The sequence below is a fragment of the Alligator sinensis genome, unplaced genomic scaffold (genome assembly GCF_000455745.1).
Source record: "Alligator sinensis unplaced genomic scaffold, ASM45574v1 scaffold703_1, whole genome shotgun sequence".
Lineage (NCBI taxonomy): Eukaryota > Metazoa > Chordata > Crocodylia > Alligatoridae > Alligator > Alligator sinensis.
This window is the reverse complement of record NW_005842461.1, coordinates 1188564-1203657: the sequence shown is the minus strand read 5'-3', so window position 1 is coordinate 1203657 and position 15094 is coordinate 1188564. Positions and strand designations below refer to the sequence as shown.

The 15094-nt window shown below is 39.7% G+C and overlaps 1 long non-coding RNA gene across 2 annotated transcripts in view; it reads left to right on the top strand.

Moving 5' to 3' along the window:
• LOC102376049 overlaps positions 1–15094 on the top strand; it is a 68745-nt gene that overhangs the window by 40817 nt on the left and 12834 nt on the right. For both annotated transcript variants that reach the window (XR_003095726.1, XR_003095725.1), the window contains one exon: positions 12867–13021. This is a non-coding gene — a long non-coding RNA (uncharacterized LOC102376049). The remainder of the gene's footprint in view (positions 1–12866; positions 13022–15094) is intronic.

The following is a 15094-nucleotide window of genomic DNA, read 5'->3' as shown; positions in this document are numbered from 1 at the left end:
TTAATTGACATCTGATTGAATCAATTATCATCAAAGGCATGGCGGGCGAGATAGGCGGGCAGTTGCCCAGAGACAGGTGGGCAGGCCACGAAGAGCTCGGCCCTGAGTAGGCCCCCTGTCACACAGTTGTAACACTTGCCCTGGTCGGTATGGAAGGTTCTGTAATTGAGGGGTCTTTTTCAAGCTGGTTTAAAGGATAAACTACCAGTACTGTCCTTCTTCCCAAATGGCTGAGCTCTGAAGGGTAGGGATTGCACTGGTTCCTTTCCCTGATTTGGAGATGGGGCCCATAACAAGAGCACCCTTGAATCATGGGGTGACTGTGCAGCAGCACACTCTGTATAGCTTATTGCTTAGAACCTCACAACCTCCATCCTCTGAGCGACTCATCTTGCTAACAGAGCTACCTCTGTTACCATCACTACATATTGAAAAATCAGGTTCTTTACCATTCTGAAGTACTTGGTTTGGTCTGTGTTTATACATATATTAGAGTAGGGCTTAGCTGCCTATGTACTATGGACTGGATCCAGCCTGCGCAATGACTGGACGTGGCCTACAGTGGGCATGGGGGACTGACAACATGAAGCTCAGCCTGGTGCATCTCCCTGCTCCCCCACTGTGCTGCGCTGCTCATCCCCTCTGCAGCGCACCCCTCTGTAGCCCTTGTTGATGCTCTCTCTTGTTTCCTATGACAAACACTACTTATTGTCACTGTTGAATCTGCACCTCCTCCCTGCGGCTGGGGATAGGACCTGGTGGTGGTGGCAGAAGGCACTTTGAGCATTGTAGAGCGGGGCCCTGGGGAGAGGAGCAGTGGCCTGAGGTGGTAGCTTGTGGCAGTGACTGAGTCACAAGTAGCAGCTTGCCACTCTAAAAGCTAGCTCTTCCCTGTATTAGGGAACACAGTCAAAACCTTGGAATTTAAGGCTTAACTCCGCTATGTGGTCTGTGTCCACTTACTCATTGGATCTTGCTGAACAGACTAATAGACACTAATGAAAAGATAATAAGAAAAGACATGTATTGCATAAATAAATGTTATTGTTTGAAAAAGTTAAAGGGAGTTATGCTGGATGAGACACATGTTTTAAGAGGCACTGTAGAACATTTTCTGACAGGATGGGATATATCTTTAATGGACTCGGCCAATGTTGTCTGTATTTACACAACTAAGAAAAACAGAACAAAATGGTACATTGTTGCACTGCACAACATTAAGCAATATCAGATCGGTTTGATATTGCTTCAGATTTAGTGATACCTACACATAAACGGTGACAAAATGATAAAGGAAGTAAATGTTTAAAATGGTGTAAATGGATTAAGCTGTGCAATGGATGAGCTATGAAGAACAGTTTAAATATACAATTTGTTCATGATTGTTCTAAAGCCTAGATTTTTCATACATTTCTAATTCTGAACATGTTTCATTATTAAAATATTATGATCTTACAGAGGTACACAGTATGCCCCAGATGACTCTGAGTGGTAATCAACAGGGCACCAGAGTGGAAGCCTCAATGTTAAGAGGAGGGGTATGAGTAAATAGAAGAGGCTGATGAACCTAAGAGGTTGGGAAGACAGTCATTGCAGGTAGCTATAAAATGAAGATGCGTTGTTAATATGTGAGTGTACAGGAGACAAAGGAAGGGGTTGTGAGAAGGCTGAAACTTGTGGGTGAAGGTACCAACACAGGGGTAGTATTGGGTGGAACATGACATTGGTCTGTTTCCTACATAGTGTAAGATTGGCGTCTAAGAAGTCACTAAACAAAGCAGATGACGATCAGATGCATACATGTATACATTAAAGACACTAAGTTAAGTACAGAAAAAAGCTGTTGTGAGCAATATCAATGAAAATTAAACTTCAGTCATTTAAAAAACATTTGATCCAATTCTGGCCTTACTTACGTGAGTTTAAAACATATAGATGCTTGCTGGAATGGGACCTATGTAAGTAAGAGAAGAACAGGACTTTCTACAAATAAATTTTCAAGGATACAAATTGGCATCAATTGGAATCAAAGCAGGTACCCACTGGAGGGATTATATTGGCAGCAATTTAACTGGAGATGGGAACCACTATTTGGAACCATATCCTGAGGTCATTGGAAACCACACCAATTCTTCTGAGAAAAAATACTATTTCACTTTGTTTTCTGCTCAGGAGAAATCCTATGATATCAGCAAAGTCTTAGAAGAACTATTTTTTAACCAGCTTTTCATATTTAGATACATGTGGCCTTCGGAGCTGATCATAAACCTCCCACTGACTTCACTGGAATTATGATCAGAATCATGTCCAAAGACATAGAAAACAGGAAGCAAAACTACCCATCAGGTCTCATCTAGCCTCTTGCTACTAAAGGGAAAAAACCATCTCATGGGACCTGACCATCTGATTCGAAAAGATAACTCTCAGTCATTGCTCCAGAGAAGATTTAAAAAATAAAATCTAAGTTTCTAAGGATAGAGGGAGAAAGACAGACTAGGTGATGATGGAAGTGTCATTTATTTACATGAAACAATAACCATAGAACAAATAAGATTGAGCAGAATGAAGCTAGCAGAAAGCTTTCATAAAGCAGGTAAAATATTTAGTCCTACAGTTTTAATACAAATACATACAAAATTGTCAGTAAAATATCCTGAAATTTCTTCTTTTTAGGGCGTTAAAATATCTCAAAATTCTTTTCTGTAGCTTAGTATATCCTTTTACACTACTTAATCAGGATCAGGCATTTGGAAAGATTTATTATTCAAACAGAAACAACTGACTTTATGCAAAATTTATTAGTGTGATTTCAATCTTAAGAGTACTGTATTCTATTAATATTACTTTTTATTAATTTTTCATGATACAAACAGCTACTACCTGGAGGAAATAATCATCTTTACTTAAATTTACAACATTCCATATGTATTTGTATAATCCTTATCAGGATCACTATGTAAAAGACTATGGGGTAGGTCCTGAGAGATCCTGTGCCTTCGTAACTCAGGTTCTCTGTGTCTCTCGGGATCTGGCTCTCTATTACAGTTGTATCAAGCCACTGTTATCAGCCTGATCCCATGAACTGCTGGACACCCTTCAACCCTCATGATCAAGCTCCATCATGTTTATTTCCTTTACCTTTCTGCTCTATTATTTAATGCACACTTTCTGATCAATTCAAGCTTTCATCATCCAAATAATTTTATTTCTTCATTTTAATTCAATCAATAGATGCCTTCATACACTCTCTCGTGGTTTCCATGTTATCTTGTATTTTATATACGAGTCTTTCATGTAAAATAAAATCTGGAATGCTCTCATTCACAATTAAATTTGCATTGAACACACATGAGCCTGTGCATTTCTTACTCCAGTTTTTATTAGGAAATTATTTTATTCCACGAACATGTTTAAGAGCTGATCTCCTCCATTGTAAAAGAAAAGTATGATCGCTTGTGGCAGTAGAAGAACAACACAAAAGAAAGAACTGGTATGGGAAATTCCTGAGGAGTGAAAATACACTTCCTTCCCTTCTGGGATTATCAAGCTGGTGAATTCCAGACAGCATTGTCCAATTTACCCCACCAATCCAGCTACACTTGTAATTTTCTTTCTCAAAAAGCTGGGAAAGAAAAGGGGATTATGTCCTAAATAAAATATTTTACTTACTTCACTTTTGCTCCCCCAAATCTAGAAAAGCTCAGGGACTGTTTTCTGAGAGGGGGTATACAACTTGCATCCAGAGAAATGGGGTATATAGGAATCTAAGTTTTTAGGGGCATGAATAGCACCAAGCATGGTATAGACCCACAACAAAGCATGTTAAAATGGATATAACTACCCACACCCTGTTCCCTCTACATTATATTTTAAAAAAACAACCCTATATTTAGGCAAATTTGGTTTCCAAATGTTGTTTTGAAACAAAAAATTGAAATATTTCATTTTGAAAATGTCAAAATAAAATGTTTCAATCTTGTCAATTTTGTTTCTTTTTCAGAAGCCAAAATTTGGCATGAATTCATGAAGTTTCAGTTGAATCTGAAGCTGCATATTTTTTTTTTTTTTGCAAATCAACTATTCATCCAAAATACTGTAACCACCTCTGTTTGGAATGCCTCTTTTATGAACATAAAATCAACCCATTTTAGTAGATATTAAAAGTTGTATAATTGCACAGAGACTTTGAAATCAGGCATGTAGGCTGAATTTCTTTATGATTTCATATGAATTCTGAATATTTATACAAGTACTGAATGTTTTTAAACAAATAAAACTCAGTATTAAAGCCCTTATCACCTGTAAAGCTGATAGCACAATTCCCATTAGGTTTATGTGGGAATGACTGAGCCTTTGAACTGTATTTGTTTTATTATAAAGGCCCTAAAATATGATGGTAGGCAGGAACCCTAAGAACCAGATCAGTAATACTACTGAATATATTTGCCTTTCTGAATGAATCATGGTTCCTTAGGACACGCTTAAGTAGGTATACAAGACTTTGAAGAGCACCAGTTACTGACTTTAGTTTATTTGTGTCTGATCCATCAAGATAGACACACATTTCACAGCAGAAATGTGTAAATATATTGTTAACTATATGGTTCTATATTACACTGCTAGGCTTTCTTATTTCATTAAATTCCACCACACATGATCACTTCTGAATAAACAGTCACTGTCAATATTTGCTGAAAAAAGTCCAACATGATCAAGTAAATAAAGCATTAGAAAATATAATTTCATTCCCTCCCCCAACTAAATCCATTAAGACTTTAACAAAAGTAAAAATTGACAACAAAGGGTAAGTATTCTTAAAACAGGAAGAAGGCCTGTAGCTCATTTGCATTTTAAAATTAATTGCTGACCTAATTATTTGTCAGTAGAAGCATAAATTAATCAAATATAACTTACAGTAAGCTTTCAAACACCCACAGGACTTTCTCCCCAAGAGGAAATTGTCACAATGGTCCAGTTTGACAATCCATTCTTGCTGTCATCTCATGACCGAAGGAAGAATAGCTGGAAAATGGTACCATATGGAGACGCAAGAGAGAATGAGATACTTAGATCTTTTGTACAAAAGCATGATAAGCTAACAGTCACCAGAAGAAGTCAGGAAAGATGTAGCCTTGAAGAAAAAAAAAAAGGAACCCCCCCCCCCTTTCTAAATCTGCTTAGATTCCATTTACATTGCTCCCAGTTTAGACTAACATTCCCTGATGTGGAATATGCATATATATTAAAAAAACAAATTGTTTGTGTAATGTTTCATTTTTAATATCTCCACTGATCTTTGTTTTATTTTCAGTATCAGTCCTGTTGTAAAGACAGTATTGATAGAAAAGACTGAGGCTTTATTTTTGTTTCTTAGGAGAACTGAGTGTATTATCCACAAATAGTATGTCACAGCCAAATACCTTCATGACCTCAGGCTAAGAACTTCCAGTTTAATTTCACACATTTGAATTTTTACTTGGAAACAGACTGGTTGAACTTTTGAGGTATTGTGGCCATTGCAATACCTTCAAAAGGTGCATCTAGACAACTGGGGTAGAAACACCTCATCAATAGCTATATGAACTAGCTCACTGCTTCTCTCATTACAATGCTGCCTCTATCCTGTCATCAGCTGGCAATGGCAACCCACAGTAAAGGATGTTTTTCTGATCATTTTGCGCTCATTAAATACAGCTGTCACAATAGCGGATGCGAGAATGCATACAAAACTTTTATGCCACGTCAAAATAAAGCAGAAACATTTTAAAAAGATCTGAAACCTTTGAAGCCTTTTCTTGAAAAATATTGAAATATTGCTTTTTGTTGTTTTCCACAATTGAAATTGTTCCACAGTGATATACATTAAACCTCACTGCAGAATGAAACACCATCCATCAAAATTAAAGAAAAAGAAAAAATAAAGGGGAAATGAGGAGGGAGAAAGAACTGGGGGGGAGGGGGGAAGGTGGAAAGGTGGGGGAAGGGTGTCAGGGATGAAGGGGAAGCAACTTCTCCAAGGCATAAAATGCATGTTTCTGAAGGCCTGAAGTTCTGGTTCATCACCTGATTTCTGGGGCTGAACAAACAGCAAACTTCAAAATCTCCAAGGAATTGACATTTAGTTTTGGACCAGGAGTGAAATCTACTCCATAAAGTTTCCATTTGAACTAAAACCTCTACTCTCAGGTTCCACATTCTGAGTAATAGCTCCCTTTCAAGCTATGCTGCATTAAATGCTGCAGTCGTTCCACATTATTGTCACTGAAAATGTATATAAAGAAGTAAGTATGAATGATTCAAAGCCACTGAGTAATCTGTGGGAACAGGAACTCCCACAGGATTTGCATGAATTAAGATTTTGATCAGTAATGAAGGAATATTGATTGAGCCATCTAAAGTAACAGAATATCTAAAGTAACCCAATGAAGAATTTGGTCACCTTGAGCTGAATGATGATAGTAATTTACACTTCTACTGCATTATCCCATTTGAGGATCTTAAAGTGCTTTACACAATTAGTGTGCTTCATTTGCAACATTCTCCCAAGGTATGTGGATTGTTTCTCACATTGGGAAACATAGGCACCAAATAACTAGGGCTAGGGACAGACATTACACATAAACCGGTTTAAGTGATCAGAAACTGGTTTACATCTGTAACAGAACAGATGTTCAGTGCACATAAACTGGTCTGAAAATGTCTGAAACTGGTTTGATACAAACCTGGTTGAATGTAGTATCAGACTTAACTGATTTGGGTCAAACCAGTTTATGCAACGTCTGGCCCAGACCCCTTTCTGATTTAAGTTAAATCAGACTCCCCCAGCGTCCCAGCATGCTCTCTGGGCTGGGCGGGGCTTTCTTCTCCACAGCAGAGATGGCCTCTCCCCTCTGCTCCCTGGCTCCAGCTCCGGCAGAGACTTGCTGGCACAGCAGCATCTGCCTGGCTTCTTCCTGCTCTCCCTCTCCCCTCACCACAACCTGCTAAGCAGGAATCCCCCATCCTCTCTGCTTTACACAGACACTTCTCAGCATTAACTAGCAGACCACATGCTGGCTACAGTTCATGCTGTGGCAGAAAGCAGTGTTGGCTTAGGGCTTTTTGTAGCTAATCAGCAGCTCAACTGGTAATATCTCTCCGCTACTTCTTTGTTTAGGAAGAACTTGAACTAATGAGAGAAGTTGTTTGTTTATTGATGGGGTGATAAATGCTGTTAACAGATCTGATAAATGCTCTGTTATCTAGGGGAGGAAGAACCCCTCCCTAATCCGGCTGGGACCTGGCCACGCGCCCCTCAGCTCAGTCCTGTGGAAGGTAAGGGAGGGCTGCTCTAGAATACCTGAGCTTCTAGCCTGAGCCACTGCAGACCTGAATGTGCCTGAATGTCTGGGATGTCTGTGCAGTTACAAAGTGATTTAGCTTAGCCAGGTTAGACTAACTTGCAAATATTGAATCAATTCAGGCTCAGGCTATTTGAATGTCTGTCCCTAGCCTAGGGGACTCATCAAAGTTACATACCAGTCCATGGAAGAGCCAGAAGCATGAACAGAAATCAGAAGTCTTGTCTTCCAATCTCATACTTTAATCAAAAGATTTTGTCCATTGTATAGTCAACATCAGGAATTACAAGCCTGCCACTACCAGCTACTCATATTTACTCCTTTAGCTCACATAGCACATGCTTATGTGAGCACACAAGTGAAAGACGAAAAACCAGGCCATGTAAATATTCAGGTGAATACATAATGCAGCTTATTTGCAACAATATGAAAGTCCAAGACTTATTTCTTATGCAGAAATATTAAAATAATGATGGGCAGCAAGGTCAGCAAATACTGGCCAGGCTCCTAATCTCTGATGGAATCCAATTTGCTCTGATTCTGGGAAGCTATAATTCTGAGTGCATCTACATGTCACAATGCAGTACCCATGTTAGATCTGTATCGGTGGCTGTCTTGGTACTGGAAGCAATAAATTTGCAGTAATAGAGTGTTCCACTTAGGTTATCATATCCTACTGAAAAAAAAGACAGACATTCAGAGCTAGCTCTGGTACCATGGCATGTGCTGTGGGTGTCCACATGCCTTGTGCTACATAAAGATACCCACAGATCAAAGATAGACAGAAAAGCTCTTCCCTTCTCATATTGGGTCCTAATTTTTCCTTCCTTGTCCAACTTCACTGGTCCATGCTGCATCTGGGTTCCTTTCCTTTTCTCAGCAGCCAGTTAATCAGCTTCTCTTCCTACATGGCCTCATGGTATGTCCACATTGCAGGTAAGATGCAAACAAGCCTGAGCTGCATTTAGCTGACTTGGCTGCTGATAACAGTGTAGCTATGACAGAAGATAGTGCACTGGGGCTGCAAAACTTTTCCAAGAAGAAAGGTAAATACTTGGACCATTGGCCTGTGTGAGCTCTGTGCTGCCCTGCTAGCAGTACACTAGCAAGCTAGTGTAAAGCTAGCTTGAATGTGTGTACGTGAGATGCAGTCAGCACCGTATCTAGACTCTTGATGTCCCCAGGCGAACTTTTAGTATTGGCCCCCTCTTTACCAGAGATGATAATAATAATAATAAACATATCATTTTTGGGCCCCCTTTCCATCTGGGCCCTGGACAGCCACCCAATTCACGCGTGTCTGTGTCCAGACCTGGATGCAGTCACATCTATACAGAGTTTGACATATCCTCAGTCTCTCATCTTCTGAGCAAGCTCCTCTGAGGTCAGTCTGGGCCTCTCTTTCCTTCCCTGGAAATTAATCCACTCTGGCTAGCTCACATACTACCCTTTGCCTTAGTTTCAGACAATTCCCTGGGAAAACTGCCCTCTCTCAATGGCCTAGTTTGTGGAGGAGAAAAATAATGCACAGCTCTTTCTACAAGGAGCTGTGCAGGGGAGCAGTATGTGAAAGCATGGCAGAAGGTGTAGGTGGAGCTGTAAGTACAAAACTGATGAGAGGTGGTGTTGGTAGAGTGTACCTGTGGGTGAAGGCGTAGTAGTGTGTGTGTGGAAGAAACACTGGGGTACAAAACACTTGATTAGGATGAATATAAGATAGAGTAAGAGGAATAAGGTAAGCAGGGAGACTGGGGTTGTGACTGAAAGGGAAGAGAAGCAGACAGAGCTCAAAGGCACGAGTGAGAGAGAGAAAGGGAGGAAAAGGCAGAGGAGGAGGGCATGTGCAGAGCTGGAAGGAACACAAAAAATATGAGTGAGGAGGGAGAGAAAACAACACATGGAGAGAGGTGGGGGCAGGAGAAGGAGAGGCGGGAACAACTTTAACAGCCCAGAAAAGTTAGACTGAAGGAAAATAACCACCAAAAAAGATATAGGAAAAGACCCAGCAAGGTATGCTCAATGCTTCAGTTACTCCACAGGAAGTCTAACACCAGAGCATCAATAAGCAATGTCTGATTCCATCTATATTCAGTCACATCATTTTAATCAGCCCACAAAATGTGGCTCCTCTCCCTGTGCCAGAATCACATTTTCCAGGATGCTTGCAGGACTTCGGCTTGAATATAGACAGCAAAACTGGGACGAGAGTGAGGTTGTTTAGGATAAAAATGACTTCATTCAAGATGGTTTCACTGTACCTGCTTTATGGCTTTCCTGTTTTATTCCTCTCATTGAAATACACAGAAGGATCTGTGCATCAAATACATAAAAGGTTTTGACTTTTAATTCCTACCATGTATTTTGGTAAGAGGAATTAAATGTCAAAACACAAAAGCAATTATACACTTAGTGTTAAAAAACATATAATCAAGTAATTTTTTTATTTTCAAATTGCAGGGATTGAAATAAAAGGGCAATAGGGTCTTACTTTGACATTATATGAAATGGAAAGGCACATTTGTATCCTTTTGTACCTTTTACAAAATGAATACGCCCGTAATCAGACCCATTCATTTTGAGAAAGGAGATCGTGCTTTAGATCCATGGTATATTTTGCAAGGGTGTTGAGAGAGTATCCAAGTAAACGTGCCATATGAAATCAAGTATGGGGAAAAGCAGATATTCCTCATGCTGATTTGGTTCAACAAAGTTTTCCAGTGTGGAAGTTTCATAGCTGCACGTTTTGCCCATATCACTGTGGGTTAATCAGGCATCTGGTAATATACAAGGAGACTAATATATACACACACACACACACACACACACGGAGTCTAATTGCATATATTAGACTCCTTGTATATTACCAGATGCCTGATTGGCTCACAGTGATATGGGGGGTGTGTGTGTGTGCCTGGGTATATATATATACACACATATATACCCAGAAGATATGTGTATGCACATACATTGCGAGGAAGTGGTCAGTAAGGCTAACTGTACCTTGCCGTTCATCTACAGATGCATCACAAGCAGGTCCAGGGAGGTGATCCTTCCCCTCTACGCGGCACCTGTCAGGCCGCAGTTGGAGTACTGCCTCCATTTCTGGGCACTGCACTTCAAGAGGGATGTGGGTAACCTTGAGAGGGTCCAGAGGAGGGCCACTCGCATGGTCAGGGGGCAGCAGGCCAGGCACTATGAAGATAGACTAAAGGGCCTGAATCTATTCAGCCTCCACAAGAGAAGGCTGAGAGGGGATCTGGTGGCCGTCTATAAACTCACCTGGGGAGACCAACAGAAAATAGGTGAGGCTCGGTTCTCCCAGGCACCACCTGAGATAACAAGGAATAACGGCCACAAATTGATTGAGCAGGTTCAGGCTTGATATCAGGAGGCATTACTTTATGGTTAGGGCTGCCAGGCTCTGGAATGGGCTCCCAAGGGAGGTGGTGATCTCCCCTACCTTGGGGGTCTTCAAGAGGAGGTTGGATAGATATCTGGCTGGGGTATTATGATCCCAGCACTTGTTCCTGTCCAGGGCAGGGGGTCGGACTTGATGATCTGTTCAGGTCCCTTCCGACCCTAGAAACTATGAAACATTACTGAGGTAGCAAGCAATCTAGGGCAGGAACTGTCTTTTGTGATATGTTTGTACAGCATAATGATATGCTAGCATAAAGGAACATGGATTGCCCAGTGAGGCCGGGCCTTATGAATGGAAAAAAACCTCTTAATCTCACAACTATGGACCTAAATATGTTTGGGGTTTTATTTATTTATTACTCAGGAACCAACATAAATGCCATTATATTTGTTGCAATACAGTTGCAGAAATAGGAGCCTGGAAAGCAAAAAGTTTTGCTAAAACAATATAGGAAGACAAGTCAGACACACTTGGTAATAGGCCAATCTCCTTTTGGAAGCTAAGAGTCTAAGAGTTATAAGACTTTGATTCCTGGGCTTATTAATCCAGAACCACCACAAAATGCCTGGGACCTGATTCTTGTTTACATAAAACCTCCATTATATGACTCAGGTAGCGTGAAAGGGACTTAGTATAACTACAAATACCATACACATATGGACTACGAGTTCTGATTGCTTTATACATATATATGGACGCGTGTATACAAAAATGTTAGCCACCTTGGGCAAAGGGGACACAGTATAAGCCAAAATTAGGTCCCACATTTACAAGTTCAAAACAATGTATAAAAATATGAGAAAATTAAGCTTAACCTGAACTTCATATCTACCACAGTGTTGTTATGTATGGAAATGATCTATGAGCAGTACAATGAGCCCCTAGATGCTAAGATGGTTGGTCCTTTGTAAATAGCGGAGGTAGGCAGCCAATGAGACATTAAAAATCATTGTCTTCAATTGAACTACACGCATTTATCTCAACTTCTCGGATCTAGCGCTAGCTAAAAATAAAGCATTTATTCTGAAATAGGTAGAATAGGCTTTCTGTTTTAGTCTAATGTAGGAAATTCTTGGTTTTTTGAAATTGAAACTAAGCTCATTTATTTCTGTCTATGCACTTTTGTGTTTCCTCACTTCCTTGTTTCTTTTGAATGATGCTAATATAAAGATAATTTTAAAAACTCAAAAAAAGAAAAAGAAAAAGAAAAAGAAAAAAAATCTCTCAGGGAAGTATATGATCAGAGGGACTCACGAGGCATCTTGGCTAATTATGCCACTACAAAGGGTAAATAAGTATTTATGGATGTCTAAAGAACTCTTAACTGAATATTTTTATAATTATTCTGTCCTGAAGAAATGATAACACCTATTTTTGCGTGTCAATTGCCTATTTTAGCTTTTATCATAAATGGCTTTTATTTACTAGTGTGCATTTACGTAAGTTTGCAAAATCCATACAATGTTGAGACATCATATTCACTTACTTAAAAGAGTAGATTTTTATAACAAAAGACACCCTCCCACCTCAAAAAGGAACTAGTTTATATTGTGAAAATCAAGAGTATTCTGATTGTAGTGGGGAAAAAACAACTGAACTGGCAACTTCTACTTGCAGTCTTTCTTTTTTATAACAGAGGAATAGATGAAAACATTTTTAAAATAGCAAAAAAAAAGCATCTCTCTCATGTTGAGCTGTATTTTCTCAAGTTTCCACACAGATACAATGTCATGACTAAGTCATAAGCTTCCTGAAAACAGACTTTTTTTGCTGGACATTCTTGTATACTCTTTACCATAGTGGTGTGAATTTTCCCATAGAATAATATGCCACAATTATGTGGGTTTCCCCCTTCTCCAACTCAGAGCTATGCTTCCATAGTTGAACAGAGAAGCTGCAGACATCTAGTTGACCTAAAAATACAGTTAGCATCACATCTCGGTGCAAATAAAGAATTTGGATCAATGCCTAGTTAGATCAGCTCTATTTCTAGCTCACTGAGTAAAAAGAGCATTTTTACAGCCTAGTTTGATAAGTAAAAGGTGTCTCTCTCACCTGCTCACACTCTGAATTGTCATTCTCATTCTTTGTTCCTTTGCATGCAGCCGTTGTCAGTTTCTGAGTCACAGAAGCACTTGCAGGTATGGCTCTAGAGAATTTGGGAAGAAAGGGAAGAAGAAAGGAGCTGCAATTTTTTTACAGAAGAAGAACATAAAGAAAAGAAAGGTGTTCCTAAGTATGTAGCCTGCAGCCTTGTCAGGTAACATTTCTTTAGATGGTTTCCTCTCCTCTTCCTCACCCCAAGATCTCCCTTCATCATTTTTTTAAACATCTCTTCTGGGACAGGGACATGAAAGCGAATTGTGGGTCAAAGGCAAGAATTAGGGGTTGCCGGGGCTGCTGTCTGATGGCTTTACTTTATCTTTGTGTCCAAGCTTTTGCCAGTCAGCAGGTACTGCAGGTTATCCATTCCAGTCACATCACTTTCTGCTTGATGACAAGCATCACACCTTCATCCATCACATTTACATTTCAAACTGCCACAGGGCTCTATTGATTAATTATTTAGCAGCTCTTGGCCACTTGTGAGCATTTCTGATCTCACGTTTCACGTAGAAGGTCCATTCTTTCTTTCTTTTTTTTAATCTCACTGTTATTTGTGTGCCTGTGCTATTTTATAAACCAAAAAAAAATATTCAAAATATTCAAACCTCTTTTTGCATTAACGTATATTTATTAAATACAACTATTTAAATATATATTCATGTCTATGCATCCTATTATAAATGTGTGCACACACACGGCAGTACCTAAGTACTCCAATCTTCAGTAGGACACAAAACCACACTGAAAATAGATTTCTGCGTTTAGGTACTGAAAGGTACACCAAAGAGGTTTTGCAGCTAGGAAGGGGTTGAGACTAGGGCAGTCAACCTTATACTCTAAGCAGACCAATGGGACAGTAATGCATTACCTGCTGTCACTATCATTCAGCAAATTTTCCAGTTGGTTGTTGGTATTTATGCTTTGTCCTTGTTGATGAGAAACAGTGGCCTATGGCATTGGAATAAGCAATCAGGTCTCAGTTATGGCTCTACTACAGCTCTCCTGGAGCATCTCACCTCATTTTTCAGTTCCTCATTTACCAAAATTGAGATAAAATGGTGTTGTGTGGTAAATGCATTTAAGCATGTGACAGATAAGGTTCTTTAGGTAGATGTGATATCCTTTATTAGACGAACTAAATAGTTGGAAACATTGTTCTTTGCAAGCTTTTGGGCACACCCTTCTTCAGCCGTTAAGTGTGTGAGGCAGCTAGCTAGTCCAATGATGGGAAATTATACAATTACCCAGTGAGAGAAAGAGAGAGAGGTATATACTGTCCCATAAAGCTCATTTGCTTGCACTAGTGCTTTTCAATACTAGTATGGATTTTTGTATACATTTATAAAACAGAAGTTTTGAAACAGGCAGACAAGGTCCTTTGGGTAAATCTGATATTTTTTTATTAGACCAACTCAAATAGTTGGAAAAACTTCTTCCTTGCAAGCTTTCGGGCTTTTGAAGTTTTTTCAGGCTTTTGAAGTTTTGAAACAGGAATGAGCCTGTGGAGCTACTGGCTCCTGGGATTAGTGATCCTTTGGTAGGAAGCTCAATACACAATCTCATGGATTCTAACAGCATCTACTAGTAGTTCCTTGAGTGAAAATAAGGTTTAATCCTATAGTCCTTTGTATGCTGGGTGCCATCCATTATGTGCCTTGATTCCACTTTACTTCACACTGTTTAAGCTTACTTCAAATCTCTCTATGTTGACTAGAGGTGGAATCTGTTAGGACACCCTTATGTAGGGTACATAGGTCTTTATGTTTGGAGTTTCAAATTTGTCATTGTTTCTGATGTTTTCTTTTTCCAGCATCTACAAAACATTTGCCTGGGCCTCAGTAGCATAGAGGTAAATGTACAGAGTCTATGCATACACCAAAGCCACACCCTGGGTCCCAGCTCAGTCATCTCTAATGTTCCTGTGTTCCTCCAGTGTGCTTGTCAGGGCACTGTCAAGCCTGACAATATGTTTCCAGAAGAAACAACTACAAGAAGGGGAAAAAATTGTGTGGGGGGGGTATTTCTTCATAGGAAGAGCAGTAATTCCAGCAAGGGACTTTTTAAGTCCCTTGAAGCCGGCAACTTCACATGACATCCAACATGACAACAAATGGCTGCTTCTTTGAATTCTAAAATAAAACATAATATTTGAATCACTTTTCCAATTTTGCAAGGTTTTTGGTTGTAGCCATGTTGGTCTAAGGGCATAGGCAGGCAAGCTTGCCTG